This window comes from Cyclopterus lumpus, chromosome 9 (assembly GCF_009769545.1).
Source record: "Cyclopterus lumpus isolate fCycLum1 chromosome 9, fCycLum1.pri, whole genome shotgun sequence".
In the NCBI taxonomy this organism is placed as follows: Eukaryota; Metazoa; Chordata; class Actinopteri; order Perciformes; family Cyclopteridae; genus Cyclopterus; species Cyclopterus lumpus.
In genome coordinates, this window is record NC_046974.1 from 716,236 (window position 1) to 740,000 (window position 23,765).

Here is a 23,765-nt window from a genome sequence, read left to right on the forward strand (position 1 = left end):
TGGGCACAACATGGGCACAACGCCAAATGAATTCCAATTTCCTGATATTTGAGTCACCAACGTGTTCGGCTGCGTGTGCGGCAACATGTTGGTCACCCCGACAAAATCTCACTCCAAGGTTTTTTGAAAAGTTGGCAGCTCTGCTGTCAACGGACAGAAGCCAACAGACAGAAGCTAACGGACAGAAGCTAACGGACAGAAGCTAACGGACAGAAGCTAACGGACAGAAGCTAACGGACAGAAGCCAACGGACAGAAGCCAACGGACAGAAGCCAACGGACAGAAGCTAACGGACAGAAGCTAACGGACAGAAGCTAACGGACAGAAGCTAACGGACAGAAGCCAACGGAAAGAAGCTAACGGACAGAAGCTAACGGACAGAAGCCAACGAACAGAAGCCAACGGACAGAAGCTAACGGACAGAAGCTTACGGACAGAAGCTAACAGACAGAAGCTAAGCTAACAAACATAGGCTAACAGACAGAAGTAAATAGACAAAAGCTAACACAGAGAAGCTAACAGACAGAAGCAAATAGACATACGCTAACACAGAGAAGCTAACAGTCCAATAACTCTAATGGGAGAAGTCAACATAGACTATGAACTATTATTTCTCTCCATACTCACCAAAGTAAATATTGGACACATTTTTCACAAACATATTTTCTGAACAATTAAAGTATTTTTTTAGACAAATCAAAAATCTCAATTTGTTCTCAACTGAACACACTTTATCACCGGTCCTGTTCGTGACCTTCACGGACAGGATATCTAGGCGCAGCCAGGGGGCGGAGAGGATCCGGTTCGGGAGTCTCGGGATCGCCTCTCTGCTGTTTGCGGATGATGTGGTCCTGTTTGCCTCCTCGGACCGTGACCTCCAGCATTCACTGGGGCGTTTTGCAGCCGAGTGCGAAGCGGCAGGGATGAGAGTTAGCACCTCCAAATCTGAGGCCATGGTGCTCTGCCGGAAACCGGCGGATTGCTCCCTCCAGGTGGGGGCAAACTGCCTACCCCAAGCGAAGGAGTTCAAGTATCTCGGGGTCTTGTTCACGAGTGAGGGTAAGGTGGAGCGGGAGGTCGACAGGCGGATCGGTGCGGCTGCAGCAGTGAAACAGGCGCTGTACCGGTCCGTCTTGGTGAAGAGGGAGCTGAGCCGGAAGGCAAAGCTCTCCATTTACTGGTCGGTCTACGTTCCAACCCTCACCTATGGTCACGAACTCTGGGTCGTGACCGAAAGAACGAGATCTCGGATACAAGCGTCCGAAATGAGCTTCCTCCGTAGGGTGGCCGGGCTCAGCCTTAGAGATAGGGTAAGGAGCTCGGACATCAGGGGGGAGCTCGGAGTCGAGTCGCTGCTCCTTCGTGTCGAAAGGAGTCAGCTGAGGTGGTTCATCTAGTCAGGATGCCTCCTGGACGCCTCCCATTAGAGGTTTTCCGGGCACGTCCAACTGGTAGGAGGCCCCGGGGAAGACCGAGGACACGCTGGAGGGATTATATCTCCCGGCTGGCCTTGGAACGCCTCGGGATCCCCCAGAATGAGCTGGAAAGTGTTGCTGGTGAGAGGGAAGCCTGGGTCGGCCTGCTGAACCTGCTGCCACCGCGACCCGACCCGGATAAGAGGTCATAATGGATGGATGAACACACTCTCTGCTAACTGCTGTTCAGAACAGCGTAGCTAATCATTTAAATAATGCTAAATATGTCTATTAGCTGTTTAATAGCTTATGTTAGCGAAAGGAGATATTTATATATTATCCAAATATAACCCAAAAGAGTTGTGGAGGGGGGAGGGGCCACTTAGGAGACAGAAAGTGCCAAACATTTTCAAAGAGTTGGTGTGTGTGTGTGTGTGTGTGTGTGTGTGTGTGTGTGCACGCGTCATCTTGGGGTTAAGGTCACATGACCTCCACCATTATTACAAAAGTCTTCACAAGCCCCGCCTCCTCAGTGTGTAGCCATGTGTGTGTGTGTGTGTGTTAATTATCAGGTGTGTGTCTGTTGAGCAGAAGAGGGGTTGGGGGGACGTGGGTAAGAAATGCCTGTTTCCATGGCAACCACAATAGGGATGTGGGTCTGCATCCCTGTTCCCGTGACAACAAGGCATGCTAGGTGATTATTGTGATTATAAAAAAAGAAGGAACCAAACCGTCCCTCTGGACACCGTCTGCTCAAGGGCACATCAGCATGGACGACCCTGTCTGTCCATCAGAACCTGTCTGTCCATCAGAACCTGTTTATCCATCAGAACCTGTCTGTCCACCAGAACCTGTCTGTCAACCTGAACCAGAACCTGTCTGTCCATCAGAACCTGTCTGTCCACCAGAACCTGTCTGTCAACCTGAACCAGAACCTGTCTGTCCATCAGAACCTGTCTGTCCATCAGAACCTGTCCGTCCACCAGAACCTGTCTGTCCATCAGAACCTGTCTGTCCATCTGAACTTGTCTGGCCATCAGAACCTGTCTGGCCACCAGAACCTGAACCTGTCTGTCCATCTGAACCTGTTTGTCCATCAGAACCTGTCTGTCCACCAGAACCTGTCTGTCAACCTGAACCAGAACCTGTCTGTCCACCAGAACCTGTCTGTCAACCTGAACCAGAACCTGTCTGTCCACCAGAACCTGTCTGTCAACCTGAACCAGAACCTGTCTGTCCATCAGAACCTGTCTGTCAACCTGAACCAGAACCTGTCTGTCAACCTGAACCAGAACCTGTCTGTCCACCAGAACCTGTCTGTTAACCTGAACCAGAACCTGTCTGTCCATCAGAACCTGTCTGTCAACCTGAACCTGAACTGAATTAAATAAATAATTAAATAATTAAATAATTAAATAATTAAATAATTAAATAATTAAATAATTGCAGCTGGTGTTGAAGTTGTTTTGCTGATTTCAACATGAAGTTGACTTTCGGACATTTGATCATTTTAATTTTAATTTAGATATTACTTTATTTATGTTTGTATATATTTATTGTAGTTTTAGATTACATATTACTTTATTTATGTTTGTATATATTTATTTATTGTAGTTTTAGATTACATATTACTTTATTTATCCTAAGCAGCAAACATGTTGACAAATACACAATAAAATAAAATAGCAGGTCATATTACATTTAAGACTTAAATAATAATGGAAATGAAAATGTAAAATGAAAATATAAATGAAAGTGTAAACACTCTCTCTAAAGGATAAAGTGAAGCAGTTTATTAATGTTTATTAATGTTTATTAATGTTCATTTGAGGAGATTTATTGTACAGTCTTGGGCAGGAATGTTCTCCAGGAGTGTGGTGGTGGAGCAGGTCTGAGGTAGGAGGGGGCCTGATGGAGTGTGGTGGTGGAGCAGGTCTGTGAGGTAGGAGGGGGTCTGATGGAGTGTGGTGGTGGAGCAGGTCTATGAGGTAGGAGGGGGCCTGATGGAGTGTGGTGGTGGAGCAGGTCTGAGGTAGGAGGGGGCCTGATGGAGTGTGGTGGTGGAGCAGGTCTGAGGTAGGAGGGGGCCTGATGGAGTGTGGTGGTGGAGCAGGTCTGAGGTAGGAGGGGGCCTGATGGAGTGTGGTGGTGGAGCAGGTCTGTGAGGTAGGAGGGGGTCTGATGGAGTGTGGTGGTGGAGCAGGTCTATGAGGTAGGAGGGGGCCTGATGGAGTGTGGTGGTGGAGCAGGTCTGAGGTAGGAGGGGGCCTGATGGAGTGTGGTGGTGGAGCAGGTCTGAGGTAGGAGGGGGCCTGATGGAGTGTGGTGGTGGAGCAGGTCTGAGGTAGGAGGGGGCCTGATGGAGTGTGGTGGTGGAGCAGGTCTATGAGGTAGGAGGGGGCCTGATGGAGTGTGGTGGTGGAGCAGGTCTGAGGTAGGAGGGGGCCTGATGGAGTGTGGTGGTGGAGCAGGTCTGAGGTAGGAGGGGGCCTGATGGAGTGTGGTGGTGGAGCAGGTCTATGAGGTAGGAGGGGGCCTGAAGGAGTGTGGTGGTGGAGCAGGTCTGAGGTAGGAGGGGGCCTGATGGAGTGTGGTGGTGGAGCAGGTCTGAGGTAGGAGGGGGCCTGATGGAGTGTGGTGGTGGAGCAGGTCTGAGGTAGGAGGGGGCCTGATGGAGTGTGGTGGTGGAGCAGGTCTATGAGGTAGGAGGGGGACTGATGGAGTGTGGTGGTGGAGCAGGTCTGAGGTAGGAGGGGGCCTGATGGAGTGTGGTGGTGGAGCAGGTCTGAGGTAGGAGGGGGCCTGATGGAGTGTGGTGGTGGAGCAGGTCTGTGAGGTAGGAGGGGGTCTGATGGAGTGTGGTGGTGGAGCAGGTCTGTGAGGTAGGAGGGGGCCTGATGGAGTGTGGTGGTGGAGCAGGTCTGAGGTAGGAGGGGGCCTGATGGAGTGTGGTGGTGGAGCAGGTCTGTGAGGTAGGAGGGGGTCTGATGGAGTGTGGTGGTGGAGCAGGTCTGTGAGGTAGGAGGGGGCCTGATGGAGTGTGGTGGTGGAGCAGGTCTGTGAGGTAGGAGGGGGCCTGATGGAGTGTGGTGGTGGAGCAGGTCTATGAGGTAGGAGGGGGCCTGATGGAGTGTGGTGGTGGAGCAGGTCTGAGGTAGGAGGGGGCCTGATGGAGTGTGGTGGTGGAGCAGGTCTGAGGTAGGAGGGGGCCTGATGGAGTGTGGTGGTGGAGCAGGTCTGAGGTAGGAGGGGGCCTGATGGAGTGTGGTGGTGGAGCAGGTCTATGAGGTAGGAGGGGGCCTGATGGAGTGTGGTGGTGGAGCAGGTCTGAGGTAGGAGGGGGCCTGATGGAGTGTGGTGGTGGAGCAGGTCTGAGGTAGGAGGGGGCCTGATGGAGTGTGGTGGTGGAGCAGGTCTATGAGGTAGGAGGGGGCCTGAAGGAGTGTGGTGGTGGAGCAGGTCTGAGGTAGGAGGGGGCCTGATGGAGTGTGGTGGTGGAGCAGGTCTGAGGTAGGAGGGGGCCTGATGGAGTGTGGTGGTGGAGCAGGTCTGAGGTAGGAGGGGGCCTGATGGAGTGTGGTGGTGGAGCAGGTCTATGAGGTAGGAGGGGGCCTGATGGAGTGTGGTGGTGGAGCAGGTCTGAGGTAGGAGGGGGCCTGATGGAGTGTGGTGGTGGAGCAGGTCTGAGGTAGGAGGGGGCCTGTTGGAGTGTGGTGGTGGAGCAGGTCTGAGGTAGGAGGGGGCCTGATGGAGTGTGGTGGTGGAGCAGGTCTGTGAGGTAGGAGGGGGCCTGATGGAGTGTGGTGGTGGAGCAGGTCTGTGAGGTAGGAGGGGGCCTGATGGAGTGTGGTGGTGGAGCAGGTCTATGAGGTAGGAGGGGGCCTGAAGGAGTGTGGTGGTGGAGCAGGTCTGAGGTAGGAGGGGGCCTGATGGAGTGTGGTGGTGGAGCAGGTCTATGAGGTAGGAGGGGGCCTGATGGAGTGTGGTGGTGGAGCAGGTCTGAGGTAGGAGGGGGCCTGATGGAGTGTGGTGGTGGAGCAGGTCTGAGGTAGGAGGGGGCCTGATGGAGTGTGGTGGTGGAGCAGGTCTGAGGTAGGAGGGGGCCTGATGGAGTGTGGTGGTGGAGCAGGTCTGTGAGGTAGGAGGGGGCCTGATGGAGTGTGGTGGTGGAGCAGGTCTGTGAGGTAGGAGGGGGCCTGATGGAGTGTGGTGGTGGAGCAGGTCTATGAGGTAGGAGGGGGCCTGATGGAGTGTGGTGGTGGAGCAGGTCTATGAGGTAGGAGGGGGCCTGATGGAGTGTGGTGGTGGAGCAGGTCTATGAGGTAGGAGGGGGTCTGATGGAGTGTGGTGGTGGAGCAGGTCTATGAGGTAGGAGGGGGCCTGATGGAGTGTGGTGGTGGAGCAGGTCTGTGAGGTAGGAGGGGGTCTGATGGAGTGTGGTGGTGGAGCAGGTCTGAGGTAGGAGGGGGCCTGATGGAGTGTGGTGGTGGAGCAGGTCTGAGGTAGGAGGGGGCCTGATGGAGTGTGGTGGTGGAGCAGGTCTGAGGTAGGAGGGGGTCTGATGGAGTGTGGTGGTGGAGCAGGTCTATGAGGTAGGAGGGGGCCTGAAGGAGTGTGGTGGTGGAGCAGGTCTGAGGTAGGAGGGGGCCTGATGGAGTGTGGTGGTGGAGCAGGTCTGAGGTAGGAGGGGGCCTGATGGAGTGTGGTGGTGGAGCAGGTCTATGAGGTAGGAGGGGGCCTGATGGAGTGTGGTGGTGGAGCAGGTCTGAGGTAGGAGGGGGCCTGATGGAGTGTGGTGGTGGAGCAGGTCTGAGGTAGGAGGGGGCCTGATGGAGTGTGGTGGTGGAGCAGGTCTGAGGTAGGAGGGGGCCTGATGGAGTGTGGTGGTGGAGCAGGTCTGAGGTAGGAGGGGGCCTGATGGAGTGTGGTGGTGGAGCAGGTCTGTGAGGTAGGAGGGGGCCTGATGGAGTGTGGTGGTGGAGCAGGTCTGTGAGGTAGGAGGGGGCCTGATGGAGTGTGGTGGTGGAGCAGGTCTATGAGGTAGGAGGGGGCCTGATGGAGTGTGGTGGTGGAGCAGGTCTATGAGGTAGGAGGGGGCCTGATGGAGTGTGGTGGTGGAGCAGGTCTATGAGGTAGGAGGGGGTCTGATGGAGTGTGGTGGTGGAGCAGGTCTATGAGGTAGGAGGGGGCCTGATGGAGTGTGGTGGTGGAGCAGGTCTGTGAGGTAGGAGGGGGTCTGATGGAGTGTGGTGGTGGAGCAGGTCTGAGGTAGGAGGGGGCCTGATGGAGTGTGGTGGTGGAGCAGGTCTATGAGGTAGGAGGGGGCCTGATGGAGTGTGGTGGTGGAGCAGGTCTGAGGTAGGAGGGGGCCTGATGGAGTGTGGTGGTGGAGCAGGTCTGTGAGGTAGGAGGGAGCCTGATGGAGTGTGGTGGTGGAGCAGGTCTGTGAGGTAGGAGGGGGTCTGATGGAGTGTGGTGGTGGAGCAGGTCTGAGGTAGGAGGGGGTCTGATGGAGTGTGGTGGTGGAGCAGGTCTATGAGGTAGGAGGGGGCCTGATGGAGTGTGGTGGTGGAGCAGGTCTGTGAGGTAGGAGGGAGCCTGATGGAGTGTGGTGGTGGAGCAGGTCTGTGAGGTAGGAGGGGGCCTGATGGAGTGTGGTGGTGGAGCAGGTCTGAGGTAGGAGGGGGCCTGATGGAGTGTGGTGGTGGAGCAGGTCTGAGGTAGGAGGGGGTCTGATGGAGTGTGGTGGTGGAGCAGGTCTGAGGTAGGAGGGGGCCTGATGGAGTGTGGTGGTGGAGCAGGTCTGAGGTAGGAGGGGGTCTGGTGGAGTGTGGTGGTGGAGCAGGTCTGAGGTAGGAGGGGGCCTGATGGAGTGTGGTGGTGGAGCAGGTCTGAGGTAGGAGGGGGCCTGATGGAGTGTGGTGGTGGAGCAGGTCTGAGGTAGGAGGGGGTCTGATGGAGTGTGGTGGTGGAGCAGGTCTGAGGTAGGAGGGGGCCTGATGGAGTGTGGTGGTGGAGCAGGTCTGAGGTAGGAGGGGGTCTGGTGGAGTGTGGTGGTGGAGCAGGTCTGAGGTAGGAGGGGGCCTGATGGAGTGTGGTGGTGGAGCAGGTCTGAGGTAGGAGGGGGCCTGATGGAGTGTGGTGGTGGAGCAGGTCTGAGGTAGGAGGGGGTCTGGTGGAGTGTGGTGGTGGAGCACATAGGACCAGGCACCGGACGTGGGGGGACAGACCTTCTCCATATCTGCCCCCTCCCTCTGGAACTCTCTCCCCAAACCCATCAGACTGATCTTTCCTTTTTCAAATCACAAATCAAAACTCACCTGTTCAGAACTGCTTTTAAAGTGTGATTGTTTGCTCCATGTTCTTATTATTTTATTTATTAGGGTCCGAGCAACTGACAAAGTCCCTATTTGTTTTACCTGTATTTTAGTTATTCTTATTTATTTATTTTTTAGCTTTTAGGATGTTATAATTATGTGTTATAATTAAAGTGTCTTTGAGTATCACGAAAAGCGCTTTATAAATTAAATGCATTATTATTATTATTATTATTATTATTATAATATAATATTAAATAAGGTAATAATATTAAATAAGGTTATACTATTAAATAAGGTTAGAACAAAATAAGGATGTAATATAAAATAAGGTAATAATATTAAATAAGGTAATAATATTAAATAAGGATGTAATATTAAATAAGGTAATAATATTAAATAAGGTTATAATATTAAATAAGGATGTAATATTAAATAAGGTAATAATATTAAATAAGGTTATAATATTAAATAAGGATGTAATATTAAATAAGGTAATAATATTAAATAAGGTTATAATATTAAATAAGGATGTAATATTAAATAAGGTAATAATATTAAATAAGGTTACAATATTAAATAAGGATGTAATATTAAATAAGGTAATAATATTAAATAAGGTTACAATATTAAATAAGGATGTAATATTAAATAAGGTAATAATATTAAATAAGGTTATAATATTAAATAAGGATGTAATATTAAATAAGGTAATAATATTAAATAAGGTTATAATATTAAATAAGGTAATAATATTAAATAAGGATGTAATATTAAATAAGGTAATAATATTAAATAAGGATGTAATATTAAATAAGGTAATAATATTAAATAAGGTTATAATATTAAATAAGGTTATAATATTAAATAAGGATGTAATATTAAATAAGGTAATAATATTAAATAAGGTAATAATATTAAATAAGGATGTAATATTAAATAAGGTAATAATATTAAATAAGGTTATAATATTAAATAAGGATGTAATATTAAATAAGGTAATAATATTAAATAAGGTAATAATATTAAATAAGGATGTAATATTAAATAAGGTAATAATATTAAATAAGGTTATAATATTAAATAAGGATGTAATATTAAATAAGGTAATAATATTAAATAAGGTTATAATATTAAATAAGGATGTAATATTAAATAAGGTAATAATATTAAATAAGGTAATAATATTAAATAAGGTAATAATATTAAATAAGGTAATAATATTAAATAAGGTAATAATATTAAATAAGGTAATAATTGTATTCGGATAAAAACTGAAATAATGTATTAAATATTAATATTGAATTTCAATGTGACATTCACGGAGACGCGAAGAACGCGCCCCACGAGCACGTGCCACTTTATTAATTCAACCGACAACCAGTGAGAAGCTCGTGCACACGCTCCGGCGGCCACGCGCGCATCCTCTCCTCCAAGCTGAGAGCGCACGGGAGCGAGCGTCAGGTTCCAAGGACGGACCGCGGGCTCGCGAGCTTCAGGTCGTCGGTTAGTCCGCGCGCATCACCGGAGACAACGAGCCCGAAACCCGAAGTGACGAACACGAACTGATAATCACGGTATCGATCCTGGAGGAAGCGGCGCGTGCATCAACAGGACCGGGCGCGAGACCGAATCAACAATGTCACGCGCTCCGTGGGGTAAACTGTGACTGAGGAACATTTCATCACCGTCATCTCATCACCCACCGACTCAGAGAACCGGAGCGGCACATGTGACGGGGGAGGGCCGGCACCGGAGCACCGGAGCACCGGAGCACCGGAGCACCGGAGCACCGGAGCACCGGAGCACCGGAGCACCGGAGCACCGGGAGGAGACCCCGGGATATAAATCACAGACGGTGAAATCAACAGGAGACCGACGGAGCGACGCAGCTCAGCAGCGTTCACGGAGAAACAGTGAGTTTATTAGTTATTCATGATCATCATATTGATCATTATTACATGTATCATTATTATATTCATCAATACATGCTTCAATATTATCATTATTATCAATATAAATGCATCAATATTACTTTTATCAGTATTAATTCATCATTATTATATTCATCAATATTCATTGATCATTATTAATGTTTGACTATTAATTGGTCATTATTCATTTAGGACATTTCATATTCAGCCGTATCATGCACCTCTCTTTAAAATACCCAAAAGAAAAAAATTAAAATAAAAGAGTGTCCAGTTTATGTTCATAATATTATTAATATTATTAATAAGAATAATATAACATAATGCACCCTGTGGACTCACCACCCACAGGGACAAGCATTGGGGTCGGGTGCTATGTAGACCCGGCGGTGGCCTAAGCGAGCCACGTCCCTAGAGCTCGGAGCTGGTGCAGGAGGTGGGGCAGGAGGTGGGGCAGGAGGTGGTGCAGGAGGTGATGCAGGAGGTGGAGCAGGAGGTGGTGCAGGAGGTGGAGCAGGAGGTGGGGCAGGAGGTGTTGCAGGAGGTGGTGCAGGAGGTGATGCAGGAGGTGGAGCAGGTGCAGGAGGTGGTGAAGGAGGTGTTGCAGGAGGTGGTGCAGGAGGTGGGGCAGGAGGTGGTGCAGGAGGTGATGCAGGAGGTGGAGCAGGAGGTGGTGCAGGAGGTGGTGCAGGAGGTGGGGCAGGAGGTGTTGCAGGAGGTGGTGCAGGAGGTGATGCAGGAGGTGGAGCAGGTGCAGGAGGTGGTGAAGGAGGTGTTGCAGGAGGTGGTGAAGGAGGTGTTGCAGGAGGTGGAGCAGGAGGTGGTGCAGGAGGTGGTGAAGGAGGTGTTGCAGGAGGTGGAGCAGGAGGTGTTGCAGGAGGTGGTGCAGGAGGTGGTGCAGTAGGTGTTGCAGGAGGTGGAGCAGGAGCTGGTGCAGGAGGTGGTAAAGGAGGTGTTGCAGGAGGTGGTGCAGGAGGTGATGCAGGAGGTGGAGCAGGTGCAGGAGGTGGTGAAGGAGGTGTTGCAGGAGGTGGAGCAGGAGGTGGTGCAGGAGGTGGTGCAGGAGGTGATGCAGGAGGTGGAGCAGGTGCAGGAGGTGGTGAAGGAGGTGTTGCAGGAGGTGGAGCAGGAGGTGTTGCAGGAGGTGTTGCAGGAGGTGGTGCAGGAGGTGATGCAGGAGGTGGAGCAGGTGCAGGAGGTGGTGAAGGAGGTGTTGCAGGAGGTGGTGCAGGAGGTGATGCAGGAGGTGGAGCAGGTGCAGGAGGTGGTGAAGGAGGTGTTGCAGGAGGTGGAGCAGGAGGTGGAGCAGGAGGTGGTGCAGGAGGTGGTGCAGGAGGTGTTGCAGGAGGTGGAGCAGGAGGTGGTGCATGAGGTGGTGAAGGAGGTGTTGCAGGAGCTCGTGAAGGAGGTGGTGAAGGAGGTGGAGCAGGAGGTGTTGCCGGAGCTGGTGCAGGAGGTGTTGCAGGAGGTGGAGCTGGAGGTGTTGCAGGAGGTGGAGCAGGAGGTGGAGCTGGAGGTGTTGCAGGAGGTGGAGCGGTACCAGCTAAGGGTGGGAGTGGGGATACTCACAAGTCCCCGGCTGAGCGCCGCTGTGAACCAGAGGTTCGCCTCCTGCTTACGGGTTGTGGGAGTAAGGCTCTGACCGTTGTTTGTGCTTATGCACCAAAACAGTGATTGGGAGGAAGGGCTTGTCCGATCTGAACCCAAGCAGTGTCTCGCTATTCCCCTTCTTTGCTAGCCACGGTTTGTCCTTAATGAACACCATGTTCGAACATAAGGTGGCTCATAAGTGTACCTGGTACCAGAACACCTCAGGCCGGAGATCAATGATGGACTTTGTAATCGTATCATCTGATCTGCGGCCGTATGTCTTGGACACTCGGGTGAAGAGAGGAGCAGAGCTGTCAACTGATCACCACCTGGTGGTGAGTTGGATCAGATGGCGGGGGACTCGGCTAGAAAGACCTGGCAAGCCCAAACGTGTAGTGAGGGTGAACTGGGAACGTCTGGAGGAGGATCCTGTCCAGGAGGTGCTAAAACTCGAGCATGACAGGAGTTTGGAGAGGCCATAAAGAAGGACTTTCGGTTGGCCTCAAATTCTGGGGGGGGGGGACTGCTGACCCAGACGGGGGACATTGTTGGGCACTTTGAGGAACACCTAAACCCAGCCAAAAGGCCGCTAAGGTTGTCAAAAATCTCCTTTTTGGTAAGGTGCCGGGGGCCGGCGGGGAAGGGGCGTTGAGATCCGCCCTGAGATGCTGATAGCACTGGACATTGTTGGGCTGTCTTGGCTGACACGCCTTTTTAATGTTGTATGGGGGTGGGGAACAGTGCCCATGGACTGGCAGACAGGGGTGGTGGTTCCATTTTCAAAAAGGGCGACCAGAGAGTGTGCTCGAACTATCGGGTATCACACTACTCAGCCTCCAGAGGAAAGCTAATGCCAGAGTGCTGGAAAGGAGGCGCCGACTGTTTGTCGAACTTCAGATTCAAGACGAGCAGTATGGATTCGGTCCCGGTCGTGGAACCGTGGACCAGCCCTTGAAATACTACTGGACGGGTCCTGGGAGTTTGCCCAACCAGTCTACCAGTCTACATGCGATTTGTGGACTTGGAGAAGGCTTTCGACCGGGTACCTCTGGGGGTTTTATGGGGGGTGCTGCGGGAGTACGGGGTGCCATGAGTTTCCTCTGTTCTTCTCTAGGGGGGCCTTGGAGATGAGTTTCCTCTGTAGGGGGGTCAACCTTAGAAATAGGATAAGGAGATGAGTTTCCTCTGTGGGGGACAGGATCAGCCTTAGAGATAGGGTAAGGAGATGAGTTTCCTCCTTAGGGCTCAGTCTTAGAGATAGGGTAAGGAGATGAGTTTCCTCCTTAGGGCTCAGTCTTAGAGATAGGGTAAGGAGATGAGTTTCCTCCTTAGGACTCAGTCTTAGAGATAGGGTAAGGAGATGAGTTTCCTCCTTAGGACTCAGTCTTAGAGATAGGGTAAGGAGATGAGTTTCCTCCTTAGGGCTCAGTCTTAGAGATAGGGTAAGGAGATGAGTTTCCTCCTTAGGACTCAGTCTTAGAGATAGGGTAAGGAGATGAGTTTCCTCCTTAGGACTCAGTCTTAGAGATAGGGTAAGGAGATGAGTTTCCTCCTTAGGGCTCAGTCTTAGAGATAGGGTAAGGAGATGAGTTTCCTCTGTAGGGCTCAGCCTTAGAGATAGGGTAAGGAGATGAGTTTCCTCTGTAGGGGGACCGGCTCAGCCTTAGAGATAGGGTAAGGAGCTCGGATATCAGGGGGGAGCTCGGAGTCGAGTCGCTGCTCCTTCGTGTCCAAAGGAGTCAGCTGAGGTGGTTCATCTAGTCAGGATGCCTCCTGGACGCCTCCCATTAGAGGTTTTCCGGGCACGTCCAACTGGTAGGAGGCCCCGGGGAAGACCGAGGACACGCTGGAGGGATTATATCTCCCAGCTGGCCTGGGAACCCAGGATGAGCTGGAACATGTTGCGGGTGAGAGGGAAGTCCAGGTCAGCCTGCTGGACCTGCTGCAACAATGACCGACCCTGAAAATGAATGGATGAAATTCATAATGTTCATAATATTCATTATGTTCATAACGTTCATAACGTTCATAATTCATAATTTATAATTCATAATGTGCATAATGTTTATAATTCATAATATTCATTTGTCCTCTTTGAACCTTCTTCTGCTCTTTGTGGATTAAAACTCAGATTATATATTCTGTTATATAATCATCTGTCAAAGAAGATTAAATAGATGAAAATATAAATAGATTTGAAGCCTCCAGTTCTGCATTGTGGCTGTCGCCATATTGTCTTTTGCAACCAGTGAACAGGAAGTGACCATATGTTGACTGAGGAGGAGTGACCTAGAGACGCTGTGTATCTGGTAGAGACCTGTCAATCACCTGGTAGCCCCGCCCTAAAGCATCCCCTGCTTTATGGTCTGTCTGACTCTAAATGAACATAATTTACTAAATGAACATCATTCTGTATTGAAGAAGACTTGAAACTAGAGATTGAGACCAAAAACTAATGTTTACAATGTTTACTGAGGGAATACATCAAGAGAAGTAGTCATTTATATAGACTTCTATACAACCAGAGGAGTCGCCCCCTGGTGGTCAGGAGAGAGAATGCAGCTTTAACACATGAAGCATAGACTTCTATACAACCAGAGGAGTCGCCCCCTGGTGGTCAGGAGAGAGAATGCAGCTTTAACACATGAAGCATAGACTTCTATACAACCAGAGGAGTCGCCCCCTGGTGGTCAGGAGAGAGAATGCAGCTTTAACACGCCCCCTGGTGGTCAGGAGAGAGAATGCAGCTTTAACACATGAAGCATAGACTTCTATACAACCAGAGGAGTCGCCCCCTGGTGGTCAGGAGAGAGAATGCAGCTTTAACACACAAAGCATTGTAAACATTAGTTTTTGGTCTCAATGTCTAGTTTCAAGTCTTCTTCAATACAGCGTGATGTTCATTTAGTAAATGATGGTCATTTAGAGTCGGCCATCCAGATATGGTCACTTCCTGTTCTTTGGTTGCAAAGAAACAAGATGGTGACGACCAAAATGCAAAACTGGAGTCTTCAAAACATCCACAAACCAACGAGAGACAATGGGTCTTTGGTCCAAATATAAAAGTTGTTGTTTATTTATTTTGACATCATGGCCATAATGCGGCGTCTCCGTGTCTTCTCATGTGGAGTCATGTGTTCAGCTCAGGAGGCCAGGAGGTCTGTGGTTCCTGTTGCTGTCTCTGTTCTGACCTTCCAATCCTCCTCGTCTTCCTCAGTGGAGTTTCGCGGTGTGCTCCTCCTCGCCGTGCTGCAGTGCTGCTCCGTCGCTCGCGGTGGCTGCGAGCCCCGGCTGGTGAACATTGGCGCCGTGCTGAGTCAGAAACGTTACGAGCAGGTGTTCAAGGAGGCGGTGAGCCAGGCCAACGCCCTGTACGGGAAGGACAAGTTCAAGCTCAACGCCATCTCCGTCACGCACAAACCCAACGCCATCCAGATGGCCCTGTCCGTCTGCGAGGACCTCATCTCCAACCAGGTGAGCCCTCCTTGTCACATGACCCGTCACGTGACAAGGAGGGCTGTCTTTATGAAACCAGTCAGGATGTCTTCATGAAACCAGTCAGGATGTCTTTATGAAACCAGTCAGGATGTCTTCATGAAACCAGTCAGGATGTCTTTATGAAACCAGTCAGGATGTCTTCATGAAACCAGTCAGGATGTCTTCATGAAACCAGTCAGGATGTCATTATGAAACCAGTCAGGATGTCTTTATGAAACCAGTCAGGATGTCTTTATGAAACCAGTCAGGATGTCTTCATGAAACCAGTCAGGATGTCTTTATGAAACCAGTCAGGATGTCTTTATGAAACCAGTCAGGATGTCTTCATGAAACCAGTCAGGATGTCTTCATGAAACCAGTCAGGATGTCTTCATGAAACCAGTCAGGATGTCTTTATGAAACCAGTCAGGATGTCATTATGAAACCAGTCAGGATGTCTTCATGAAACCAGTCAGGATGTCTTCATGAAACCAGTCAGGATGTCTTTATGAAACCAGTCAGGATGTCTTTATGAAACCAGTCAGGATGTCTTTATGAAACCAGTCAGGATGTCTTCATGAAACCAGTCAGGATGTCTTTATGAAACCAGTCAGGATGTCTTCATGAAACCAGTCAGGATGTCTTTATGAAACCAGTCAGGATGTCATTATGAAACCAGTCAGGATGTCTTCATGAAACCAGTCAGGATGTCTTCATGAAACCAGTCAGGATGTCTTTATGAAACCAGTCAGGATGTCTTTATGAAACCAGTCAGGATGTCATTATGAAACCAGTCAGGATGTCTTCATGAAACCAGTCAGGATGTCTTCATGAAACCAGTCAGGATGTCTTCATGAAACCAGTCAGGATGTCATTATGAAACCAGTCAGGATGTCTTTATGAAACCAGTCAGGATGTCTTTATGAAACCAGTCAGGATGTCTTTATGAAACCAGTCAGGATGTCTTCATGAAACCAGTCAGGATGTCTTTATGAAACCAGTCAGGATGTCTTTATGAAACCAGTCAGGATGTCTTTATGAAACCAGTCAGGATGTCTTCATGAAACCAGTCAGGATGTCTTCATGAAACCAGTCAGGATGTCTTTATGAAACCAGTCAGGATGTCTTTATGAAACCAGTCAGGATGTCTTCATGAAACCAGTCAGGATGTCTTCATGAAACCAGTCAGGATGTCTTCATGAAACCAGTCAGGATGTCTTTATGAAACCAGTCAGGATGTCTTCATGAAACCAGTCAGGATGTCTTTATGAAACCAGTCAGGATGTCTTTATGAAACCAGTCAGGATGTATTTATGAAACCAGTCAGGATGTCTTCATGAAACCAGTCAGGATGTCTTCATGAAACCAGTCAGGATGTCTTCATGAAACCAGTCAGGATGTCTTTATGAAACCAGTCAGGATGTCTTCATGAAACCAGTCAGGATGTCTTTATGAAACCAGTCAGGATGTCTTCATGAAACCAGTCAGGATGTCTTCATGAAACCAGTCAGGATGTCTTTATGAAACCAGTCAGGATGTCTTTATGAAACCAGTCAGGATGTCTTCATGAAACCAGTCAGGATGTCTTTATGAAACCAGTCAGGATGTCTTTATGAAACCAGTCAGGATGTCTTTATGAAACCAGTCAGGATGTCTTCATGAAACCAGTCAGGATGTCTTCATGAAACCAGTCAGGATGTCTTCATGAAACCAGTCAGGATGTCTTCATGAAACCAGTCAGGATGTCTTCATGAAACCAGTCAGGATGTCATTATGAAACCAGTCAGGATGTCTTTATGAAACCAGTCAGGATGTCTTCATGAAACCAGTATTTATGTAGAGAGAGAAATGAACGTCAGATTAACATCCGCTCGCTCCAGAAACTGAGAAATAATAATCCTCCCAGGGTGGAGGGATTATTATTATACACACACACACACACACACACGCACACACACACACACACGTACACACACACGCACACACACACACACGTACACACACACGTACACACACACGTACACACACACGCACACACACACACGTACACACACACGCACACACACGTACACACACACGTACACACACACACGCACACACACACACGTACACACACACGCACACACGCACACACGTACACACACACACGCACACACACACACGTACACACACACACGCACACACACACGCACACACACACACGTACACACACACGTACACACACACGCACACACACACACGTACACACACATGTACACACACACATACACACACACGTACACACACACACGCACACACACACACGTACACACACACGTACACACACGCACACACACACACGTACACACACACGTACACACACGCACACACACACACGTACACACACACGTACACACACACACACACACGTACACACACACGTACACACACACACGCACACACACACACGTACACACACACACGCACACACACACACGTACACACACACACGTACACACACACACAGACACACACACACACACACAGACACACACACACACACACAGACACACACAGACAGGTCGCGTACGTGTGTAATTTTGAAATTATTTCACAGTTTCATTCTGGGATGTCAAATACACAGAAACTGAATACTAATATTACACAGTAAAAAAAGCTAATTTGAAAAATTATCTGTTGATTATTCTCTCCATTAATTGAAATTATAATTATAATGTTTCATTTTTACTGATACATTAACATTATTTACATTCTTACTAATACTTTAACAATATTTACATTCTTAGTAATACTTTAACATTATTTACATTATTACTAATTAACAATATTTACATTATTACTAATACTTTAACAATATTTACATTATTACTAATGAACAATATTTACATTCTTACTAATACTTTAACATTATTTACATTATTACTAATGAACAATATTTACATTATTACTAATACTTTAACATTATTTACATTATTACTAATGAACAATATTTACATTATTACTAATACTTTAACAATTTTTACATTATTACTAATGAACAATATTTACATTCTTACTAATACTTTAACATTATTTACATTATTACTAATTAACAATATTTACATTATTACTAATACTTTAACAATATTTACATTATTACTAATGAACAATATTTACATTCTTACTAATATTTTTAACATTATTTACAGGAACCAGCAATTGATTTTATAGGAAAAATGACTCCAACCATAAAACCTGTTTCTTTATTAATAGATTATTAATCGACTGACTCTTGGTTAAAAATCTAGAACTGTCAGATAAATAATCAAATTCTGATTTGTACTTCAGATAATATAATTAGTTCCTTCAATGTGATGATGTAATTAAGGAGACAGTATAACTGAGACCAGTCTTCCTCTGCAGGTGTACGCGATCCTGGTCAGCCACCCTCCTCAGTCCAACGACCACCTGACTCCGACGCCCGTCTCCTACACCGCCGGGTTCTACCGGATCCCCGTGCTCGGCCTTACCACACGCATGTCCATCTACTCGGACAAGGTAACGGATCTCTAGTTTTACTGTTTTACACGGGGTTAGGGGGTAGACCTGAACCTGTTGTCACCCTTTACGGGTCTTCCAATTGGAGGGGTTCTACATGGAGGTGTTCCTCAGGGCTTAGTCCTGGGTCCTCTCACATTCTCTCTCTATGATCGGGTTCTCCATGAGGCATGGCAAGGTAACATATATCTTGTAAAACCCATTTATTTAGTAAGTGATTGGTGTAACATAGTTTATCATGTGCTTTGCTTTACAGTTAACTAAGTCATTTTAATATCTAATACCTCTAGAATATACAGGATTATAACAGCTTCATAATAATAGAATATACAGGATTATAACAGGTTCATAATAATAGAATATACAGGATTATAACAGGTTCATTATAATAGAATATACAGGATTATAACAGCTTCATAATAATAGAATATACAGGATTATAACAGCTTCATTATAATAGAATATACAGCATTATAACAGGTTAATTATAATATAATATACAACATTATAACAGGTTCATTATAATAGAATATACAGGATTATAACAGCTTCATAATAATAGAATATACAGGATTATAACAGCTTCATTATAATAGAATATACAGGATTATAACAGGTTAATTATAATAGAATATACAGGATTATAACAGCTTCATAATAATAGAATATACAGCATTATAACAGGTTAATTATAATAGAATATACAGGATTATAACAGCTTCATAATAATAGAATATACAGGATTATAACAGCTTCATTATAATATAATATACAGCATTATAACAGGTTAATTATAATAGAATATACAGGATTATAACAGGTTCATTATAATAGAATATACAGCATTATAACAGGTTAATTATAATATAATATACAACATTATAACAGGTTCATTATAATAGAATATACAGGATTATAACAGCTTCATAATAATAGAATATACAGGATTATAACAGCTTCATTATAATAGAATATACAGGATTATAACAGGTTAATTATAATAGAATATACAGGATTATAACAGCTTCATAATAATAGAATATACAGCATTATAACAGGTTAATTATAATAGAATATACAGGATTATAACAGCTTCATAATAATAGAATATACAGGATTATAACAGCTTCATTATAATATAATATACAGCATTATAACAGGTTAATTATAATAGAATATACAGGATTATAACAGCTTCATAATAATAGAATATACAGGATTATAACAGGTTCATTATAATAGAATATACAGGATTATAACAGCTTCATAATAATAGAATATACAGCATTATAACAGGTTAATTATAATAGAATATACAGGATTATAACAGCTTCATAATAATAGAATATACAGGATTATAACAGCTTCATTATAATAGAATATACAGCATTATAACAGGTTAATTATAATATAATATACAACATTATAACAGGTTCATTATAATAGAATATACAGTATTATAACATGTTCATTATAATAGAATATACAACATTATAACAGGTTCATTATAATAGAATATAGAACATTATAACTGTTTCATTATAATAGAATATACAACATTATAACAGGTTCATTATAATATACAACATTATAACAGGTTCATTATAATAGAATATACAACATTATAACAGGTTCATTATAATAGAATATACAACATTATAACATGTTCATTATAATATACAACATTATAATAGGTTCATTATAATAGAATATACAACATTATAACAGGTTCATTATAATAGAATATAGAACATTATAACAGGTTCATTATAATAGAATATACAGTATTATAACAGGTTCATTATAATATAATATACAGTATTATAATAGGTTAATTATAATATAATATACAACATTATAACAGGTTCATTATAATAGAATATACAGTATTATAACATGTTCATTATAATATAATACACAACATTATAACAGGTTCATTATAATAGAATATAGAACATTATAACTGTTTCATTATAATAGAATATACAACATTATAATAGGTTAATTATAATATAATATACAGTATTATAACAGGTTCATTATAATATAATATAGAACATTATAACTGTTTCATTATAATATAATATACAGCATTATAACAGGTTAATTATAATAGAATATACAACATTATAATAGGTTAATTATAATATAATATACAGTATTATAATAGGTTAATTATAATATAATATACAGTATTATAACAGGTTCATTATAATATAATATAGAACATTATAACTGTTTCATTATAATATAATATACAGTATTATAACTAACAGGTTCATGACAACAAAATAAATAAACCTAAAATATTATAATTTATAATTTATTACGACATAATTTATTACGATAAAAATAGATCATTTAGAGTCTAACAGACCATAAAGAAATGCTTTAGGGTGGGGCTAAAAGCTGATTGACAGGACTCTACTTCCCTCCTCCTCAGTCCAGATATGGTCACTTCCTGTTCACTGGTTGCAAAAAACAAGATGGCGACGGACAAATTGCCCACCTGGAGGCTTCAAAACGTCACAGCTCTGATATGAACTTTCTTTCTTTCAATCATTTTCTTTTTAAGTTTTTACAAGTTACCAATTACCTCACATTACTAGACAACAACAAACAACAACAAACAACAACAAATAAATAAAAATGACATAACAACCAACTATACGAACAATCAGACAAGGACAGAAAAACATAGACATAAATCAAACATAAACCATCATCTTCCATATTGAACCTGCCATAACAATTGTATTTATATCATTCTTACCACCATTTTATTTTCAATTCATCCTAGCTAAAAAAAAAAAAGAAAAAAGGGTACAACAGAATTGCAGAACAGGAAACCCCCTCTTATGTCCTTCAAGACCATTAAGTCATAATAAACTAAATATTGCTGACCCATTCCTTCACAGAGGTCCCAAAGCCTCTTCGTATGATTTCGGCATCGTCCTCGACAATAAAATTCATAAAAGGGTTCCAGACGGAAACAAACCTGTTCATGTCTCCCTGAAGAACATGTGTGAGTCTTTCCATGGCAGGAGCTGTAGGACATTGTGAAGCCAGCTAGAGACAGATGGTGTGGTGGTGTCTAGCCAATGCTAAGCTAATGCTGTAGGATGGATAATCCATAGAAGACTGAGGATTCCCCTCTGATGCCGATCTCCTGTCCATCCCACATAGGACAGACCTTCTCCATATCTGCCCCCTCCCTCTGGAACTCTCCCCAAACCCATCAGACTGCACTGATCTTTAATCATTCAAATCACAAATCAAAACCCACCTGTTCAGAACTGCTTTTAATGTGTGACTGTGTGTGTGTGGGCCTAGGATACATAAGAGAGAGTTGAGCTCAATAGGACATTTTTATTATCAACGATATTTTCTTCCCAATTTCAACCCAAAATGTATTAATTTCCGGACAGAGACAAATAAAGTGCACATAATTGCCAACGTGCTGCTTACACCTTAAACATACACCAGAACAGTCTTTGTCATATTTGCTCCTACTATATGGGGTAGTTTATCATTTATGTATAATTTTAAACTGAATTTCTTGGGATTTGTAACTACTACATATTATGTTGGTATTTAACATGATTGTTTTCCATTGGTGATCGGTAATTGTAGTTTTAAGATCCCGTTCCCATGATTGTCTGCTGCTGTGAGTATTAACTTACTTAAGAAGAGCAGTTTATAATAAATATAGCTTGTTTTGTTCCTCTTCAGCTGGCAGACTTGGTGAATCAATGATTCAATCAGCTCTGGTTCATGACCTTCTTGGTATTGGGGGACACACCAATTTGTAAAAATCGGAAAAACTGTGTTTTGGGTCGTCCATACTCATCCTGAAGCTGATTAAAAGACTTTATGGTACCACTTTCATAGAGGTCGTTTATCACCTGGATTCCATGTGTGCAACCAGGGTCAATACAGGAAGGAATAAAATTGGGGTTATTAACAATCGGTGCATAAAAAGAGTATTTTTTATTGATAGAAAACATCTTCTTTACCCTAATCCATGTGCTTAGAATGTTACTCACAATAAAGTTGTCACTGGTGCCTAGTGTTTGTTTAATATTATTTAAGAAAGGTGCACTTGATAATGAGTTACATCCTTGCATTTCAAAGTCTAACCATGTTGATTTGTTCCACCCATTCGGATACATGTTTCAGTTGTATTGACCAGAAATAATATTGAAAATTCGGTACTGCTAGACCCCCATTTACCGGCAGTTGGAGTTTCTCGAATCTCATTTTAGGGCGTTTATTTTTCCAAATAAATTTAGAAATGGTTTTATGCAAATCTATAAAAAAGTTACTTGGGATATCGTTGGGTATCATTTGCAAGGGATACGAAATTCTAGGGAGTATATTCATTTTAATAACAGCTATGCGTCCCAGCCAAGAAATTGGGAGCGGCAGCCATCTAAGTAAATCCAGTTTAATCTGTTTAAGGACAGGAGACAGATTCATCTGCACCAGGTGTTCCAGGGAGCAGACATGGATTCCCAGGTATTTAAAGCCATTGGGAGGTAAATTAAATGGAGATATGCTGTTATCTGGGTCTCTACTGCCTCCAAGTGGTAGGGCAGTTGATTTCCCCACATTGATTTTATAGACACAGAATCTACTAAATTCACAGATCATTTAGAGCACAGAGGGAATTGATTGTTTAGGGTTATGGAGAAATAGCAATATATCATCTGCATACAGTGAAATAATATGCTCCATGTTCCCACTGTTAATACCTTTAAGATGTGGGTGTATTCTAATAGCCTCGGCCAGAGGTTCAATGACAGTTGTAAACAGAAGTGGGGACAGTGGAGAACCTTGACGAGTGCCACAACCAAGAGTGAACCGGGGTGAAGTGAGACCGTTTGCCATAACCGTTGCTTGTGGAGAGGTGTACAGTAGTTTTACCCAATTTATAAATGTATCGCCCGGGGAATAAGTTTCCAAAACGTTCAACATGTGTTTCCATTCGATTCGATCGAATGCTTTCTCAGCATCCAAGGAGACTACCATAGATTCTAGAGGATTGTTTTTGGACTGTTGAATGACCCCCAATAAGCGCCTCACATTAGTATAAGAGTGACGACCTTGCACAAAGCCTGTTTGATCATGATGGTGGGGAGGAAAGGGTCGAGTCTTTTAGCTAAGAGCTTTATTTTGTTTTCCACGCATTGCAAACTAATTGGTCGATATGAAGAAGGTTCTCCTGGGTTTTTCCCTGGCTTTGGTATTCAGGTAATTGCAGCCGTCTGTGTTGATTCAGGTAGTTTTTTATTCAAGAAGGAATATTCGTACATTTTACTTAAGAGTGGAGTGAAAATATCTTTAAATTCTTTATATATTTCTGGAGGAAAGCCACCTGCTTTATCAGAGGGGATGTCATCGGTAGCTTCCTGTATCTCTGCACATGTAATTGGCTTATTTAAAGCCTGTTGTTGCTCATTAGCTTGTGGTAGATTTAAATGTTCCAAGTAGCCGTT